Below are 20,744 nucleotides of genomic sequence, written 5' to 3' on the forward strand. Positions count from 1 at the left end.
ATTGTGACCAAGTTTAAAGCCAAAAACGCAATGAATATCGTCGACCGAACCACCGTATTTACCAGATTTGGCTTCTTGTGATTTTTTCTGGTTCCCAAAACTGACATTGCCGCTCCATGGTACCAGTTTTCACTCGATTCGAAGAGAGGTAACAAAATTCGCTGAAGAAGCTGAAGGCCACACCAAAAAGTGCTTATGAAAAGTGTTTTGAGGACTGGAAAAATCGTTGGCGTAAGCGTATTACATCTGTGGGAATTTGAACTTGACTTTGAAGGCGACAAAATAAATATTGATGAATAATTAAATATTTTGCGTTTTATTTACAATTTCCGTGCACTTTTTTGTCACTATTAAAAAACGCAAAGAAACTGCTCTCTGATGCATAATTATGAATAAATGATTGTATTCGAAACTCAAAACCCAAAGGTTCATCCTAATGCCACTACAATTACATAAAAAAATTCGTACATTTTGATAAATTGCATATTTAAGTACGGACATACTGAACATGCGACTCGCTTGTTCTGTTCAAATTGTTGTTTTCAATCAAAACAAGGTCGCCGGCGCCACTTAGAGCTCCAGCAGGTGTGTGCATGTATGTGTAATCATGCGCATGTGTGTGCGAGTATGCGCAAGAGTGGAAAACAAACTTTGCTTTGCTAACCGGCTGTGCGTGCCGTGTCCTGTTGTACCTGCTCGTGTGCATTCAAATCAGCTGTTTATGTGAAAAATATCGATTTCCTCGCAAAGCAACGCGCCGCCAGCCGAACGGCCGAGCCAAAGCATGGCACAGCGGCGTAGCTATGTATGTACATAGTAGTGCTTGATTTTGCTTTGTTTTTGCTTTCTTTTTACACATTGTTTCACATATTTTAGTGAGCACGGAAGACCGGCGCTTGGCAACATGGAAGAGAACTTGCCGGCAGCAAAGAGCTGCGAGTTTTGGCTTAGCGGATATTAGACCGATTAAGGTGGTATTAGTGTGAGCGTATGTGTGTGTGTGTGTGAGTTGAAGTGCTCAAACGTTGCTTGGACGTCAAATGGGCGAAAAGTAGCCCATGAATAGACGGCGGCGGCGTCCACACCGTAATAATAATGTACAGTTAATTGTGTAACAAAAAAGCAGATATATAAAGATATATGTGAGTGTGTGTGTGTGTATTAGTGCTTGTACGTTTAAGTACTTTATTAGCTTTGTGCGGCATTTATTGCTCCACAACAATGTGGGACACAATCGATTTTCCTTTTTGTTCGAGTGCGGAGCGTATTTCGATGGCTTTTCGCCTTTTGCGGTCATGTACAAAGCGACTGCACATTATATACACACACAACACTTATATACTACATACATACATCTGTATGTACAGCGGTGTGTTTGCATGCTTGTTTACTGATGTTGGTGGTCGATTTTGTGGTATGCAACCGTGCAACCATATGGCATTGAGTGCATGCAAACGTTTAAAATTTTTGTGTATACACTTTACACACACGCTATTGCGTACTACACCCAGTGGTAAAATGGACTGCCACCAGGTCAAATACTATCGATTTACATGCTCTTGCATATATGTACATATTTCTAATAAATATGGTATGTCAGAGCTGATACCAAAGTTTTGAAGTAAATTTGTGGGTTTACATTTGAAATCAAAAGCATGTATAACTTATAAGTTTAGGAATAACGAAACATTATGTTAGGGTTGTTAAAAATCATTCGAACATTGAAAAAATATAAACTTCGTCCACACCGAAGCTATAAAACTCTACACAAATGGATTTCTTATGGCGTAACAAGGGTACAGAAGGATATTTATTTTGGTTTTGATAGGTCAGTTTGTATGACAGCTATATACTCTATCATATATATATCAGTTAAATCTAAATAATTTGTTAGGATACTCCTGTTTTAGCTTGGAAAATAATCCATGCTAAATTTCGTGCAGATATATCATCAAACACAAAAGTTTTCCACACAAGGATTTGGATTTGATCGACCAGTTTGTAATGCATCTACGACCAGATGTGGCGATTAACAGAAGGTTTCAAGACCGAAACATACTCTTCTAGAACCCAAAGAGGTGATCTAGTGACTGATGCCCAGAGCATACTTAACTTATGTAGGGAACACATCTCCAACCTGCTGAATGACACTGAAAGCATAACGCCAAAGGATGGTGAACCCGATTCCCAAATCGATGACGATGGAGCAGACGTTCCATTGCCCGGCCATGAAGAAGTTCGCATAGCAATTACCCGCCTGAAGAACAACAAAGCGGTGGGGGCCGATGGATTACCGGCTATTCAAACACGTCGGCGAAGAACTGATAGGGAGCATGCAACAGCTACTTTGCAGAAAAAGGACGGACGAAAGCATGCCCGACGATTGGAATTTAAGTGTGCACTGCCCAATTCACAAAAAGGGGGACCCCACAATCTGCGCCAACTACCGTAGGATAAGCCTCCTCAACATCGTATATAAGGTTCCATCGAGCGTATTGTATGAAAGATTAAAGCCCACCGTCAACAAACTGATTGGATCTTAGCAGTGTGGCTTTAGTCCTGGAAAATCAACAACCGACCAGATATTCACCAAGCGCCAGATATTGGAAAAGACCCGTGAGAAAGGAATCGACACACTCTACCTCTTCGTCGATTTCAGAGCTGATTTTGACAGCACGAAAAGGAGCTGCCTTTATGCCGCGATGTCTGAATTTGGTATCCCCGCAAAACTAATACGGTTGTGCAAACTCACGTTGAACAACACCAAAATCAGGATCGGAAAGGACCTCTTCGAGGCGTTTGATACCAAACGAGGTTTCCGACAAAGCGACTCCCTATCGTGCGACTTCTTCAACCTGCTGCTGGAGAAAATAATTCGAACTGCAGAACTTAATCGAGCAGGTACAAGTTTTTATAAGAGTGTACAACTGCTGGCGTACGCTGATGATATTGATATCAATGGCCTCAGCAACCGCGCCGTTAGTTCTGCTTACTCTAGACTGGCTAAGGAAGCGAAGCAAATGGGTCTGGAAGTGATGAACGAGGGTAAGACGAAATATCTCCGGTCATCAAACAAACAGTCGTCGCATCCGCGACTTGGCTCCCACGCCACTGTTGACAGTCATAACTTAGAAGTCGTAGATAATTTCGTCTATCTTGTAACCAGCATTAACACCAACAACAATGTCAGCCTCGAAATCCAACGCAGAATAACTCTTGCCAACAGGTGCTATCTCGGACTGCGTAGGCAAATGAGAAGAAAAGTCCTCTCTCGACGAACAAAAACTAAACTCTACAAGTCACTCATTATTCCCGTCCTGCTAAATGGTGCAGAGGCATGGACGATGACAACATCCGATAAGTCGACGTTACGAGTTTTCCAGAAAAAGGTTCTGCGAAAGATTTATGGTCCTTTGCGCATTGGCCACGGCGAATACCGCAGTCGATGAAACTATGAGCAGTACGAGATGTACGACGACATTGACATACATAGTTCAGCGAATCAAAAGACAGCGACTACAATCATGCCATCCTATTGGATGGCTGAACACTCCAGCTCGGAGAGTATTCGACACAATGTCCGCCGGAGGACCTCCACTACGTTGAAAAGACCAGGTGGAGGACCTGGCTACACTAGAATCTCCAATTGGCGCCCAACAACGAAAGGTAGGAACGGCTGGCGCGCTGTTCTAAACTCGGCTATAACCGCGTAAACAGTGGCTACGCCAATAAAGAAGAAGTTTTGAAGAGACCCGATCTGAACAATATATTCATAGACTGTAGTGCTACCGTGGCGTGCTTGTTAGGCGGTAAATAATGTGTGTGAAAATTTTAGATCGATATCTCAAAATCTGAGAAACTCGTTCAAATCTACTTGTATTTTGGTGTTTTTTTTAATTCCGAAACTTGCCGAACTTGTCGATATATTTTTCGATAAACTTAATGTAAAGTTATTTAAAAAACCAAGGATTTCTAGCTACAGCACCTGCACAACATATTAGGTTTGCGTACTTCCTAACCTAACCTTAAAATTTCACGCAATTATTTTCCTATATTAGTTTACGCACAATCTTTGATTATTCCCAACACGCAACCTTCAGAGCATATCAAATTTCCAACTAAAATTAGGCACATGTATGTGTTTGCCGATGTGTGCCAAATCTGTGGAAGCGATTCATGAAATTCAGCAGCGTTTAAAAGGAAGCCATCACACATACATACATACATACGTGCACACTTGCATACATGAGCACAACAAGCTGGCGGAAGTAAGTCCTTGAATGTATTTTTGTAGTATTGAAAAAGGATATTTAGCTTGAAATTAAAACAAAGGTATATAAAGAAGCAATGTTTACAGTATGGTAAAGGCGGGTAGTATTGCCAGCGCCCTTGTACCGAAATTTATTTTCACTTTTTCGTTGAATGAAAATCATTTTTTTCCAGGACTTTCTCATTCTTATATACATTATGCATATTATTAAATAAACATGTAGTCTTGCACCACCCTGTATTTTTGCTACAGTCCTTTCATACTTGAAAATCATTTTCATATGAAATAAAATGATTTCGCATGTAATAATACTGCGAATTTATTAATGCGCTGTTGCTTAATCGCTTCAAATCACGCAGTCGGGTTGCGAATTTCGCAGCACATAAAGACTTTCATAAAGGCTGTACGCAAAGCATACTCGCTCTCATGATTCACGAGAAATATTGATGAGGTGAATACTAAGAAATGTGGAGATTGCCGAAATTAAAATGTTAAGCACAATAGACAGTTTTGTGTGAGAACATGAGATTTGTGTCACAAAAGCAGTGATTGGGTTTTATGGGCGCGGTGCGTGTCCATGCTAAAGAGCCGAAATGTAGGCAACAATTAATTTGAGTGGTTGTTTTCAATGGTTGAAACATTAAGAATACACAGAGTCGAAGTTTGATTTTAACGATGGGATGAAGTCTCCTAAAATGATAAGTTTCAAAATAAAGATATAGAAAATCTTAAATTTTTTAACAAAAATAAAAAAAATATCATGACGAGGTTCATTTAATGGGTTACATCCACTTTTCAATTTCAAAACTTTATGGTCTGTGTACATTTTATCGAATGTTTATACTGCGTCCATAAATAGGGATAATGTGATTTTGACCCAGTCGGTTCTACGTAACCAAAACGGACCCGGATTTTTAGCCGGCAAAGCTACAACAACAACAACGAGATTTTAACAGTTCGAGGCAACCATGTTGTTTACGGATTGGTGTCAAATTTTGAACATACTGAGTTTACAATAAGGTTTGCCATTTCATCACTTTGGTACAAGGCTTGGAAATTGTCCAAAATTATTACTCCAATACACGTTGCTCGAAAAATCATCTCAAACGAGGCCTTTTGCTAACTTCGCTAACAAACTAAATTGGCGCTATTAGGGTGAGTCAAATTCTGGTTTGGCTCAGGAAACGCAATTGCGCCATATCACGATGTTGACTGACTTTTTTTCACGGAATTTGGTGAAATCGACGCGGATGATTTCTAACAAAATGGACAGAAACATTGCTTACAAAGTTTGGCATCTCGTTAATTTAGAAATGTCCAAGTCAAATGCCCGCCAAGATGATGCGATTTAACGACTTATATTATTTTATTATCTTGGTTGGTAAGTTAAATCAAAAGTTTATGCTAATCAACCGGGAATGCTCGAGACAACATTCAGCACACCGGGTCATTGAAAATTGGCTTAAACGAGTAGAGATATGCAAAAGGAGCCATGGTGGCCATTGGGCCGATATTTTGTCCGAATCATAAATGGCATAAAATTAACTTCATAACAAAAAATACAGAACCCGTTTTGACCAAATGTGATTTTATTGTAGATTCCTGTTGGTAGACCCTAAAAATTTAAGAAGGTTTCAGAGTCGGTCTCTAAAATGGCGTGCCCTATCGACCTGAATTTCTCACATGACCTTCTTTTCTCCGCAGGCTCTCCTGGAGATCGGCGCCGGAATGAAGGACAAAATGAATCAGCTGTTTTAGTATATATCCATATGTATATTTACTTACATACATACATATGTATATACAGGTTCTAGAATGACAATGACAATGAAAATGTGATTATTATTTTAATATTTTCATATTTCTTTTCAAATGTCACGAAAAATACTCCAGAAGCAATGAGAAAAATAGTTAAACTTTAACGCTGGGTGTAGAGAATTCGGAAGAACCTCAAAACAAAAACGAACTACAAGCCAAATAATTGGTATTCATGCGGTTGCTAAGCCCAAATTTCCGCCAAAATCATCCAATCATTGTATTTAGATAAGGACTCGGCATGTATGTATGTATGTGTGGGCATGTGTTTTGGATTTAGCCAGACCCATTATTTCCAGCGCACATTTAGCCGCAAGCTTTTCGGCCGCAGCGATAATTATGATTATTAAGTGCAAACATGACATACAAACAATGAACTAACTAAGAATTCAAGAAAGGGGGAAATACACAAATATAAATATGTAAATAAATAAGGGAATGAATAGCTGCAATTCATAGAAGAATGCTCAGTGAAATTTCGCGAAAAAAAGAAACAAACAAAACACCTAGGAAAAAAAATTAGAAAGAAATGAAAATCGCTAAGCTCTAAGTTTTAGGCTAAGACAGAAAAAGAGAGCAGACAATACAAGCAAATGTTGGCTAAGCACTCGTCTAAGAAGCTGCGAAAAAGAGAAACGGCTAACAACAAATAAAACCTTCAAGCCAATACCGATTTCCAGCCAAGCCACTGTGACTGTGGGAAAATCGCAGAAATGTGAAGCGAAATGGAAAAATATAAAACAAAAAATAAAGTAAATAAAAAAGTAAAAACACAGAAACAAATAAAGTCATTGATATGTACATACTTATATGCTCCCGTGTCTTTATAAGTATCGGTGGCGCATTCGCAGAAGAAACGACGGCGAACAGACGAATATCCGCATCAAAGTCTAACTGAAAGTCAGCATAAACAACAATAAAAACAATAATAAAACTATAACATTACTTGCATGTGACAACAACAAAAGCTGTAAAGCAAAAATTACCGCAGCAACAACAACAATGGCAAATAAATCGAGATTAACTCAGTGTGACGACAAGCGTCAAGCCACAAAAAATACAAAACAAAAACAAAATAAAAAAAAATTAAAAAAAATCCTAAAACACAATGGACTAAAATAAAATCTTTTGATGTATCAAATTAATGGCGAATGTAAAACTTAATTAAAGAAAGGTGCAGAAATTCAGGTGTCATTTACACTCGAATGATAACGAAATGGAAGCCAAAAATAAATCGACATGTATGCACAACTACAGTTACAATAATGCAAACGTGATTAACGGTACGTTGGTTTTTTGAAACACTCGAAAGTAAAATTAGTTTGAAAATGTTCATAAAGGTTAATGGGTACTAACACTGTCATTAACAGGTAGCATTTCATCAAAAAACTTTACAGAAAAGTCCTGAAACCTGCGATAAAAATGTTCTTTTCTCTTGACCTGGATCACACTAAGAGCCTTATAGCCTTGACAGACGGCAGCGTTAATCCGGATTAACTGCGCACTTAATCAGATCCAAATTTGTAGGTGACAGACTGCAGCTATGCGACTTTGAAACTCTCATAAACAGCTCATTGTCCTTTTTATAATATTTTCAATGAAAATTGATAGAAGATAAACATTACGGTTGTTAGCCGACCAATTTTTACCAAACCATTTTTTATTACAAAAGCATATCAACACATTATTTTTAAAAACTGCATCATAACATAGAAGTTTTATTGATATTATATTGAGAATTTGATAAACAGCTGTCAGGGTTGCTTGTATTTCATTCACAATAATAGATGAAAATTGGCCATTTTTAACAATGTTGCCAACGAAAATCTCACAAACTCCCTAAAATTTTGAGAGTTATTTTTGGATTCAGCAACGGAGTTAGCTGTGGTAACTCCTGAATTAATCCCGAAAAATGCAATTAATCTGGTTTAACGCTGCCGCCTGTCAATGCTATTACTGTGCTTCACATAAGTACATATTTACATGATTTAATCTAAAAAATATTGTTCAGGCACGATCAACATTATTGAAGTATGTATTACCTATATAGGTATTTTAGAGCAATTTTATAATTAACGATATTCCAAACTATTTCTTTCGTTTTTTTTTGTTTTATAAAAACCAATATATAATTCAGAATTATTATAGCTTAGTCACACACCAAATAAAACAAGGACGCACACTCTGTCATGTAAATAGCTCAAGTAGCTCCAAGTGTTTGGATGAAGTTGTTTTTTTGAAATTCCTATCAAAATGTTCACGCTTTTCATAGAGGAGATGGTGGGACATAATAAAGGTTTTACCACCCAGAACAACGTGATATTAGAATGAAATAGAACGCTGTTTTGTTTTTTGTTTTTGTTATGCAGATACTTTTATGCCAATTTTTAAGCATGCATTTCAGGTAATTTTTAAAGTGTCGTAAACAAAACACAATTGATATTTTTACTATCTATTTTTTTATTAGTTATTTGTTAATTTTAGAAGAGTACAGAAAAAAATTGAAAACTAAAAATAGTAAAAGATTTCAAAAATTATGAGCTGACGAAGTGGGGGGTCTCTAAAAATTTCCACGTGCCCATACCCATGATTTCAACGCTCTAGATTAATGTCGCAATGGCCGGAACTACGGAAAAGAGGGGAAAATCTTTTTTCACAAAATGGCGAATGCCTGAAAAAAAAAGTTTTTTTGGATCACTTTTTCTGACTATTTCGAATTTTTTAAAAATAATAAAAATATTAATTTGGGGATGGGGCTAGTTCCAATCATAGACAAGCCTATAAAGAAGACTCTATAAAAATTTAAATCGGTCCAGTAGAACCTGAGAAATCGTGGGTATCGTTCCGAAAAAGTCAGTTTTGGGAAAAACGCGTTTAAAGTTTAGGAGACAATTCTAGTGAACACGGACGCCACGTCACAAAATCGGCTTTATCTCCGAAAATAAGTCGAATTTTGAAAAATCCTTCCAAGGTCATATTTTTGAAAGTCTAAACTTTCAAGATATGAAAAAAAATCGATTTTTTCAAAATCCTAGAGAAGAATATAGATCACATGGCCACCATGGCTTCGTTTGTATATGTATCTCCACCAGTTTGATACAATTTTCGATAATCCGGTGCAACATTTCGGCTATAATGCACTGAATGTCGTCTTCGGGCGCCTCAAGCATTCCTTGTTGATTTACGTAAACCTTTGATTTAACATACTCTCAGAGAAAAAATCTAGAGGCGTTAAACCGCATGAGCATGGTGGCCATTTGATGAAATTAACGAGTCGCCAACTTTTCACACAATATTTCCATGTTTAGACATGAAACAAGACACGGCGCCCCATCTTATTGGAAATAAAGATCGTCTGCATCGATTGCATCGAATCCCAGGGGAAAAAGCGGCATCCACCATCGTATTATAACGCTCGCTATTGATAGTAATGGCATTTCCTGCCTTATGCTCGACGTTGTCGCCGTACCGCAACCCGCACCAAAAGTTAGATTTTTGGGGATACAAGTGCGTTTCCTGAACCACACGAGGATTTGACTCACCCTAATAGCGACAATTTTGTTTGTTGACAAAGCCGTTATGTAAGCAAAAGGTCTCAGATCTGAGAAGATGATTTTTCGATAAACGTGATTCATGAATTTTTCGGAGAACTTAAATTGGCGTACTAATTTTGGATGAAATGGCATACCTTACCAAAGACATTGGCTAAATTTGAAGCAAATCGCTAGACAAATATGGAAACCACGAGTTGTCAAAATCACGTCTTCCCTATTGATAAACGCTACATATACTTTAAAGGGTCGCCGATGTTTTCTTCAGGTTGTTGCAAACTTAATATGCCCTGTTCAGTGAGTTAGTAAAAGGGGCCGTGAGACGTATAAAACTTGCATTATAAGATTGTGTCAGTTTTACAGAGAGTAAAGTCACTCAGAACACCCCTGTAGAATGTAAAAATATATGTAGATCGATATTTTGATAATATGATTCCTAACAAAATATCTTAATTTATTGGAAAGAGTCCTCTGGGGAAGAGAAGTTTGCCAGAGAAATACCTAGCCGGTTTATCCACCAAATATCGTTCCAAGTTAAATTTTCCGAACACAAAACACCGTATTTCAATTGATTGTGGATATAAAACCAAATTCCTACAAGAGGCAAAATAACGATAACCAGCTTAAAAAGGTGTATCGGTGTGTGTAACGATGATAAATCATTTTTACTGCAAGATCTCTCTGGTATATAGTTATAGTCTGGCAGAAGAAGACACCTAGCAACTTGAAAACTACTCAAGAATTGTAGACTTTGGTACAAAAATTGCTTCAAAGTATTTATTTTCTGTACGAAATTGATAGTTTTTATAAAAACTTGTATACTTTTAATATAGCAGACCCATACCAACATGGAATTCTTCAATATCATTTAAACAAGTACGAAAGCGCAAAATTTCGGGAATAACAGTTCATATTCTTCCAACTTGCAACGATTAAAGTTAGGGAAGTGTCTTCAGGTACATACGGCTTGTTAGCTATATGAAGTCAGAGGCGAGTTTTCACCCGATTTTATTCGTTCTAAGCTCAAATTTGCAACGTTAAAAAAAAACGCTCTCTCAATTTTATTAAGATAACCCACATTATTAGATGTATGCAATATAAAGTCACGCGAAAGTTCGCAAAATTATATATCAGGTATATAAGAACTAAGGGATGTATTAACCCGATTTAAGCAATTTTTGATATATGGAGATATTATTATCAGGAAAGGAATTTCAACTCGTCTCGTCATTCTGATTACGTATATACATACTACATATATGTATATAACCCTATATCTAACTTGATTAGTTTAAGGTGTTACATACAACCGTTAGGTGAACAAATCTATTATACTCCAATACCGTAGCAACATGTTGCAAGAGTATAAAAATGTCAATAAGATAAAGGAAGATAAAAAGTGTACCGACAGCTAGAAGGTGTCAATAAAAAAGAGCAACAATAACCGTTCGAAAGCAAAAAAAAAAAGTGAAATAATGAAATAAACATTTCAATATCTGCTGCAGCCTACAACAACAAGCAATAACAACAAAAATATGGCAGAAATATATTAAAAATAATATCGCCCAGTTTAACTTTGAATAACGTTCAGTCTGTCTGCCAGTCAGTACGCTGCAGTGCCAAATATTAGATAAGACCATTTACAGACTGAAATGACATAAACAAAACTGAAGAGGAAGCAACGCAACGAGTGAGGCGGCAAGTAAAGCAGGAAGAAAGTAAATAAAGTCACTAACTGCAGCGCAGTTATAGGTGAATTGAGGTTATTACAATAACAACATCTTTTGGCTTGGTGCTGTCTGCCTGCGCGAAATACGAATAACGTTCCAAGCGTTTGAGCGAGTGCTCGTAGCTTCGTTCCTCAAAGCTTCGTGCCAATAATTAAGTTATAGCATGGAGTTATTACTTCGCATTCTTCACTGTTGGCTTAACGCTCTGCTAAGTACCTAATTTTTTTGGTATAATTATTGTTTTCTTCTTTGGCTATTATTAGCATTTAATTTTAGTTTTTTGCAATTTTTTGTTAAATTTTTTATATATATATTTTTTTTGGTTTTTTTTTGTTTTTAATTATTTTTAGCATTTTTTATAAATTATTTTTAGTATTTTTAACATTTATTTTCATTATTCTTTTTTTGGTACTTTTAATATTTTTTCATGTTTTTTTTTGTTTGCAGTTATATCATCGCGACGTTAAACGAGCGCCAACCAAGCACACCTGTTCCAAAAATATTGCTTGCAAAAGCAATAGCTATGCGCCAACATTTCTGCAAGCCAGCAGAAGGAAGGTTGTTGCACACACACATACGTACATATATACAAACAAATTATACACATAAGTATGTACTTTTTACCTAAACAAGGAAAAATAACGCTGGCAATGCAGAAAACGTAGCAAAATTGGCCCAAATGCCTTTCCATTTTAGCGTCCATTTTTTCTTTATTTATTTGTTGTTTTTGTACTGCCTGTTATCTTCGCTTTCGTGTCTTTGCTTATTCTACCTTTCCAACTTAGATTCGTATGTTTTTATTTTCATTCCCAATTTAATTGCCACAGCAGCGTCATCGATGCGAACGCCGCGGTGAAAAAGCACTTTCGAAAGGCGAATCAATAGCAAAATAGAAAAACAATTTGCTGAGCTATTTTTAGTTTATCTGGCATTTTTGCACTACATTTATGACGTCGTTTAGGCTTTTAGTTATTGTTGAAATATCTGTGGCGGCGTGTGTGATTTGGTTTGCTGCTTTTCGTCGTCATCAAGTTGAGTAAATTAACATATCGACGCTAAAGCGTGTTAGAAGTGTTTAATTTCCACCTAATTTCCGTCAAACGCTGGTTGTTGTAGGTGTAAAAAAAAGTAAAAAAGGCAAAAAAGAAAGAAATGTACATGTTTCTGATTTAGTTTAGGTGTATTAAACCTTTATTTGGTTTTCGGGAGCTACAGAAATCACAGGAATTTATTGGTACGTGCCGCACAAAGAAAAAATTTAATAGTGAATCTGTGTACATAATTTTTTTTATTATTGAGGCAAGTACTTTTAAAACATTATTTAAGAAGTCAGTGGAGTAATCTGGTCCGTTTTTTTGACTTTTTTTCGCATAAATTTTTATTCTACAATAGGATTTTTTTCACATATCACGAGATAAATTTTCTACATTACTTCTAAAGGTATAAGGGAACAGAAACTGCAAAAAAAAAGTTTTTTTGAAAACAGATTACCCTACTGACCCCTTAAGGTTTCCGTTGAAACCTCACTACGAACTTATCAGGTTCAGTCCAAAATACATGCGTTTAAGAGCAATAGAAAGTGAACTAAATGCATGATTCCACAGACTGGATTATAACCTTACTTCCTGAGAAAACTTAAAAGAAAACACTTGGATCATAGTTCGACACATTTCTATTTTTAACAGTACTAGGAAACAGAGAAAACATTCGGCGGATAAATATTACTGTGGCTCCAACAAAGTTCCCTTTTCGATCCAACCGATCTTAAGAGTAAGCTAAGATAATGAGCTAATTACTGAGCTACTAACGGGTGATCCAAGTAAATTTTTTTCAATAGCCTTTTTTTAACAGATCACGGTTGAGTCGTGTCAAGTTGTCATGCTAGTTTTGTTCAGTATTGTTTGGCATTTCATCATGGAAAGATTTGCGCCTGAACAATCTTTACAACAAATTGATCAACATTATTACTAAAATTTACGTTCTGTAGAGAATATGTTTCGCGCGTTTCGCTCGACTTATGGTCAATATAATCGGCCTACTGAGCGTACTATTCGCAACGCCGTCACCCATCTTGCGGCGCAGCATTCATTATTTGATAAAATAGACCATGCCCAGCACGCAGTGGAGCAAACATAGCAGCCGTTGCTGAGACTGTACACGAAGACCGTGGAGAGTCGATTCGGCGCCGTTCCCAGCAACTCGGACTGACGTATGGAACGACTCGGCGCATTTTATATCGCTTCGCTCTGTGAGCTCTTGAAAAGTTCCAAGAAAATCCGACGTTTTCGAGGCAAATTTTGTTCAGCGATCAGGCTCATTTCTGACTCAATGGGTATGTTAATTAGCAAAATTACCGCATTTGGGACGAAAACCAACCTGAAGAGAGTCAATAGCAGCCATTTCATACAAAAAAAAAAAAAACAACGGTTTGGTGTGGTTTGTGGGCCAGTAGAATCATCCGTCCATATTTCTTTCAAAATTGATGTCGGTGTGGACGTAACCGTCAATGGCGATCGTTATCGCGCCATAATAACTGATTATTTTATGTCTGAAATTTAAGCTGGTGACCTCGGCGATATTTGGTTTCAACAAAACGGCGCCACTTTCCACACATCGCATCAGTCAATGGATTTACTGAGCGAGGACTTAGGTGAGCTGCTAATTTCACGTATTGGGCTGATCGATTGGCGACCAAGATCGTGTGATACCACACCGTTAGACTTTTTCCTGTAAGGATATGTAAAGTCTAAAGTATATGTGAACAATCCCGCTTCGATTCAGGCTTTGGAGCAAAACATCATGCGTGTAATTCGCCAGTTACCAGTCGAAATGCGAGTCATCGAAAATTGAACTTAACGAATAGACCACCTGAGACGTAGTCGCGGTCAAAATTTGAAAGATATAGTCTTCAAAAAGAAATGCCAAAGAATGTTCTTTCGAAAGATAATAAACATTCCCCATTAAACTTGATATTTCTGTCTATTTTTTTTAAGTTAGGGAACCTCGAAATGAGTCACCCTTTACAAACATGCATTTCACTTATATTTCTGTCTCTACAATGGGTTGTTGTCGTATCCTTACATATTTTGATATCGGATTTGTGCATTTTGAGAATCATTTTAATGTGATTTTGAGCTAGAAATTTGTAATCAGCCGGGAAGTACCTTACTCTCTATATACTACATATAATATATTTTTCATATTTAAATTTTTTTAAATTTAAATTCTGTCAACGAATATAATTTATCTTTCCATGTATTAATTTTTATTATCTAAATTTTGTTTGCCAATTTTTTACGATTTTTTCAATAAAATTTAGTAATATTTCAATTTTATTATTAATTTTTTTCCAATTTGAGGCTTTCTCTTCAACAAAACAATTCAACTTAGTAAATGAACTCTGAAGCGCAACCGAACCCATTATACCAAAACATTCCAAGCATTTATTATGAAGTGAAGTGAATTATCTCCAACTCAAGCAGTTAAGTGCAGAAGTAGTCGTCTAACCTCAATCAAATTGATTTAAATGCATGAAATGTGTGTATGTGTGTACAACTGCAAGTAAATATACACGTGTTTAAGTAACCACATAACAGATTTTCCACACTAACGGTTTGTCATTGGAGCATAACCACACTTTCAATATTCTTTAGCTACCTGAGCGACGCACAAACCAAGTGCTGCCAGAGCGCTCCACCTTCGGCACAACGACACCAAACTATAAACACACACAAACGCACACACACATGTATATATGTGAAAAAATTCTGTGCGATTGCGTGCATATAAATGCATTTCTTAGCTTTAATCGTCGCAGCAGCGGCTTATGAAAAATGCACGAGGAGTGTGTAAGCCATGGAAAGGCATGAATGCCGACATGCGTTGTACCTTGATTCATGCATATGTTTATGTATACGCGTATGTATGTAAATATACTCGTATATATGATTAATTTTAATGTGTTCGCATGTTTGTTTGGAATTAGCAGAAGCAGCAAAAGAAGGGTCGATAAAACGTTCAAGGCATGAATGAATCGTGACGGAGCTGGGTTGCTGAGGGAATGTGTATTATGTGCGTTTCTTGGCTTTTTCTGATGCAATTACTCACACACAGAGATATAAATATGTATAAGATAAGAACGTTATATGTACTCGTATTTATATACAGTGCTGTGCATAATAATAGTGCGACTGAAAATATAAAATGATTTCGAGGAATTTTTTGACAAGAAAACGTACCGAGAAGTATAGTTTTTTTTAAACAGTCTCAAATCTGATCAAAGATTGGAGAATATCTCAGAATATCGACACTGCAAAGCCGTCAATGGCACTGAAATGTATTGGAAAATCGCCAATGACATCGAAATGATTGAAAAATATTCCAGAAAATCGTTGGAAAGGTACTGGAAAGTCGCCAATGACACGAAATAATTAAAAAATATTCCAGAAAATTATTGGAAAGGTACTGGAAAGCCGGCAATGGCATCGATATTATTGAAAAACATTCCAGAAAATCGTTGGAAAACTACTGGAAAGTCATCAATGGCATCGAAATGTTTGCAAAAATATTTCAAAAAATTATTGGAAAGCCGCCAATGGTATCGAAATGATTGCAAAAAATTCCAGAAAATCGTTGGAAAGGTGCTGGAAAGCCGCCAATGGCATCGAAATGATTGAAAAATATTGCAGAAAATTATTGGAAAGATACTGTAAAGCCGGCAATGCCACTGAAATGTATTGGAAAATCGCCAATGACATCGAAATCCTTGAAAAATATTCCAGAAAATCGTTGGAAAGGCACTGGAAAGTCGCCAATGACATCGATATTATTGAAAAATATTCCAAAAAATCGTTGGAAAGCTACTGGAAAGTCATTAATGACAACGAAATGCTTGAAAAACATTCCAGAAAATCGTTGGAAAGGCACTGGAAAGTCGCCAATGACATTGAAATTATTGAAAAACATTCCAGAAAATCGTTGGAAAGCTACTGGAAAGTCGTCAATGGCAACGAAATGATTGAAAAATATTTCAGGAAATCGTTGGAAAGCTACTGGACAGTCGTCAATGACATCGAATACAGTACCACTAACAATATGTATCAATTTTTTTATTTATTTAGTACATTTTCTTCCGTTTCAAAGTTTTACACGCATTTTAGTGGGTTTTGGTCCTTAATAGAACTCGATGGTTTTTGTCTTTACTAAACTTATGTTAGAGTAATAAACTAATATAAAAAGACCAGTTACTAATTAATCTCTGAATAAGTTAATTGTGGGCGACTTCATACCAGTTGTAAGGCGTTTTCCAACTAAGCCATGCCACTGCTGGTCGCCTACAATTTCCATTATAAACCTTCGCTTTATTTGACAAGAGATCATACATATATGCGTGGGACTTCAATATTAAAATTAAACTAAATAACGGCTAATATTTTTGGTAAACAAGAGACAAGTTCGCCGTCAGAAAATACAAATACAAGCAAACCTATTTTTTACCAACAGCAACGTCACTCTCATTCTTTATTGGATAGACATTTTCTTCCCAGTATTGTACTTCCATCTATTCTTCAGCTTAAATGACAAATATTCAGCTCACAACGCTATAAGAAGCACTCAACTAGAACATACATGGACACATTCACGCATGATTTCTATGGAATCAGCGATATTTATTTCACAGCGAGAAAAAAACAATTATCTAAACACGTCCGGTCCTTCTGGTCGCCTTTTACCATGTGCCTTCTATGTCTAAGGTCCGCCAGTGTTGCCCCATAATCATAGCCGGCATTACATTAGCGCGGTTTTGTTTGCCACAGACTTCAATTTAATTCCGTTAATGGTGTTGTTGAAAAGCGCCGAGGCCCCGCGCCACACCGGCGACCGACCGACTAATAACTATCATCGGTGAGTGATGAAAAAATAATAATGCTTCATGCTGCTGCCGAAGCGCTCATGAGTGTTGGGGTGGTCGCCGTTTCAGTTTCAAAAAGCAAAAACAAAAAATTAAATTCTCTAAATATTGACACGATTGCATTTTTTGCCCGGCTTCCATGTGTCACTTTGCATCATCATCACATCACTTTATTGCTCATATTACACAAGTGAATTGTTTAGTCTTTAATCTCGTCATTAGTTTTGTGTGCACGTGGCACTTTTTCCTCCATATTTGCATTAGTGCTCATGTATTATTCATAAATATGGGTGTGTGTGTATAATATTTTTAAGGGTATTTGAGCTGCGAGCGGTGTTTTTGGCGAGTGTGAAGTTAAATCGTTTTGGAATTATTAAACAATTTCTTTAAAGCGAAATCTAATTTCTGAATAAAGACTGAGCTTTAGTAATGCGGAGGGTTGGTTTAAGGGCGAGAGTGAATTAATTAGTTGTTTAGACTTGTTTGCGATTTTTTTTATTTTAGTTCATCAATTTTCCAATAGGAATAATACGCTGATAATGATTGCCATTAAATTTTTATTCGTGACCAACATAGAATCACTTCACTCAACCGATGCCGATTAAAGATGAGCTATATTAAAAATGCGCCTAAATGTAGGCAACAATTCTCGTGTAAATATGGTGGTTTCTATTCAAGTGCAACATGGAAACATTCCACTCAACCGATGTCGCTTAAGGATGAACTACATATATTAAAAATGCGCCTAAATGTAGGCAACAATTCTCGTGTAAATATGGTGGTTTCTATTCAAGTGCAACATGGAACCACTCCACTCAACCGATGTCGATTAAGGATGAACTAGCTAACCCGATTACGATTTAAATTTGCAAAATTATTCCGCAATCTTTTCAATTTTTTGTGATATTTAAGAGTTTTCTTACCATAATAATTTACAAATGCGCCTAAATATAGGCAACAATTTCCGTGTAAATATGATGACAAGTACGGTGCTAAATGAAAACCAAACCAGTTAAGTTAAGATTAATGACAGCGGGTTAAAACCCGATGGTAAGCATCTGGGATTCCCACGGTTTGATACACTGGAGGAGGTATCGAGGTATCGATAGTGAGGCCACAGAGTGTTAAAATTCGCGTTAAGCGCAGGCATTCTAAAGTATGATCCCAAAGCTAATCTTCTGGAGGATCGCCGAAATGCGTATGCGTTATTTATGTTTGCTTATTGAAAATAAACCGGTGAAGCGACAGTCGGGTCTACGTAACCGGAATGGACCAAGATTTTTATAATCATTTTCTATTCTATTGCAACTTTCAAAAATCAAAGCCACGTGTAAAGCGTCAAACAGAGCGTCGAAATTCCCAATCGTTCAATTTTCACACAGGCTCCCATAAGCCCCTTTTATATCACCTCGTAGGTAAAATTTAATGTCTCTATCGTGTTTAGTTTCGAATTTATTGCGCTTTTAGTAGTTTTTAACAGTATCGATATAAGGAGAGTGAGGGGAGAGTTAATCTATTTTCACACTGTCGACAGGAGTTTTTATAATATTTGAACTGGGAATTTGGTTGTTATAGCTTTTTTGGCTTAGGAGATATGTACATTAAACTAATTAGAGTATTACGCCCAGTTTTCCAAAAGTTTTTCCCACAGGCACTTTCGGTTAATGGCGTTTTGTGGGCGTGATGGAGGTCCAATTACGCCCATCTATGCACTCGAAATAATTTTTTTTATATATAGGAACCCGCATATCAAGTTTCATCAAAATATCTCAATTTTTACTCACGTTACAGGACGGGCCGGCGGCCGACGTACGAAATCACAGTCACCTGGATTTCAACTTATTTCGTCATCGTAATCATTGGAATACATACATATACATAACCCTATATCTATCTCGTTTAGTTTTAGGTGACACATACAACCGTTAGTTGAACAAAACTATAATACTCTGTAGCAACTGGTTGCCAGAGTATGAAAACAAAAATTATTTCCAATAGATTAATATACTTACATAGGCAGTAGGGCTCTTGGTATGCGACTAATCGACTCCCCAGATTAACCTGATAGGGCATTACACAAATAATAATATTCGGTTTTCAGTATCTGGATAGTCGTAAGTAGTCGACTATTCGATTAACCGTTCGTTGTCGACTATTCGAATAGTTCGTTGTCGAGTAAAATAATTTCCGAGCTGTAATAAGATGCACGTTTGGAGTTGAAAATCTCGTCTACTCTCGTTAAAGACCTACGTTTCAATCGTTTCCGCTTAAAAGGCAGCAAATGAAACCAACATGTATGAAAAGAAAGACATTTACGAAAATTCCGCGTCCTTTGAAAGGTCTCTTGCCGAAGAAGAAATGCTCGGTATGCTGCACTGTAGCTTGAAGTTTGGTTTCTTCCTCACAAAAATAATATCACTGAATTCGAATTTCAAATAATTCAAATTCGCCTGTTGCGGTAAGGTCTATTTTATGAAAACTTGTGTGCTGAAGGCGAAACTTTTGGTTTTAAGAACGAAATTTTTTATAGTATATTCCGTCTTTATAGTATATTCTGGAAGTGGTAACAAAAGTTTAAAGAAAAGTTCATGAACTCCATTTTTCTATTGATCGCAGGCAGCGTATTATCTTAGAAGTTCCTTGACCAAATATGTTTTGAATTCTTCCAATAATAATATAATATATATGTAAATATAAGAGATTAAAAATTGTTGGCCTTAGTAATCAACCAACTATAGTTTTCTATGTACTTAATGAGTGCATCAATTTTAATCACATTACAAAATATTTGGTATTTTATATACAAATACAGTTGAACTTCCCTAACTCGAACCACCATAATCCACATTAAAACTGCGAGTTAGGAAGACTTTGAGTTATAGAAGGAAATTTGTATGAAATTTGACTTATATTTCAATATAAAAGTTCGAGTTATTGAGGGATTCGAGTTATAGCAGTGCGAGTTATGGAAGTTCAACTGTATTTCTATGCTTGCCTAAGCGCCCCAATTACCCTCAATATATTGATTAATGTTTCCTCTGGCGAACGCTCTGACTTATAATAAATATTGACAAATTGCAGAGCTTAATTTAATTTTAATCAGAAGCACTATCGACTGACGAATGGGCACAGACAGACGCACTTATCATTGAGAGACAGCAAAGTGGAATTCGCGGTGATCAAACAAAATGATCAAATGAGCGCAGCCTAAGAAAATAAATATAGGAAATGGAAAAATAGAAAGGAAAAAAACGAAACCAAAACTAATGGGTGCATGAGTGGACAAATGCGTGAAGTGGAGAATAAACACATACATACGTAAAGAAATCATTATCATGCACATTTATTGCTGCAAGACTATTGACCCATTTACAACAAATCAGTTTGTTCTATTTCCGCCCAACTGAGCGCACAATGTGAGAGAGTGTATGTATCTATGTGCGTTCATGTAAATATGTATATATACA

General features: G+C 36.6%; 1 protein-coding gene across 2 annotated transcripts in view; it reads right to left on the reverse strand.

Annotated features, from left to right (window-relative positions):
- LOC120782560 (protein pellino) overlaps positions 1-20,744 on the reverse strand; it is a 117,105-nt gene that overhangs the window by 53,126 nt on the left and 43,235 nt on the right. The gene's annotated exons all lie outside the window — the stretch shown is intronic.

Source organism: Bactrocera tryoni, chromosome 1 (genome assembly GCF_016617805.1).
Source record: "Bactrocera tryoni isolate S06 chromosome 1, CSIRO_BtryS06_freeze2, whole genome shotgun sequence".
NCBI lineage: Eukaryota > Metazoa > Arthropoda > Insecta > Diptera > Tephritidae > Bactrocera > Bactrocera tryoni.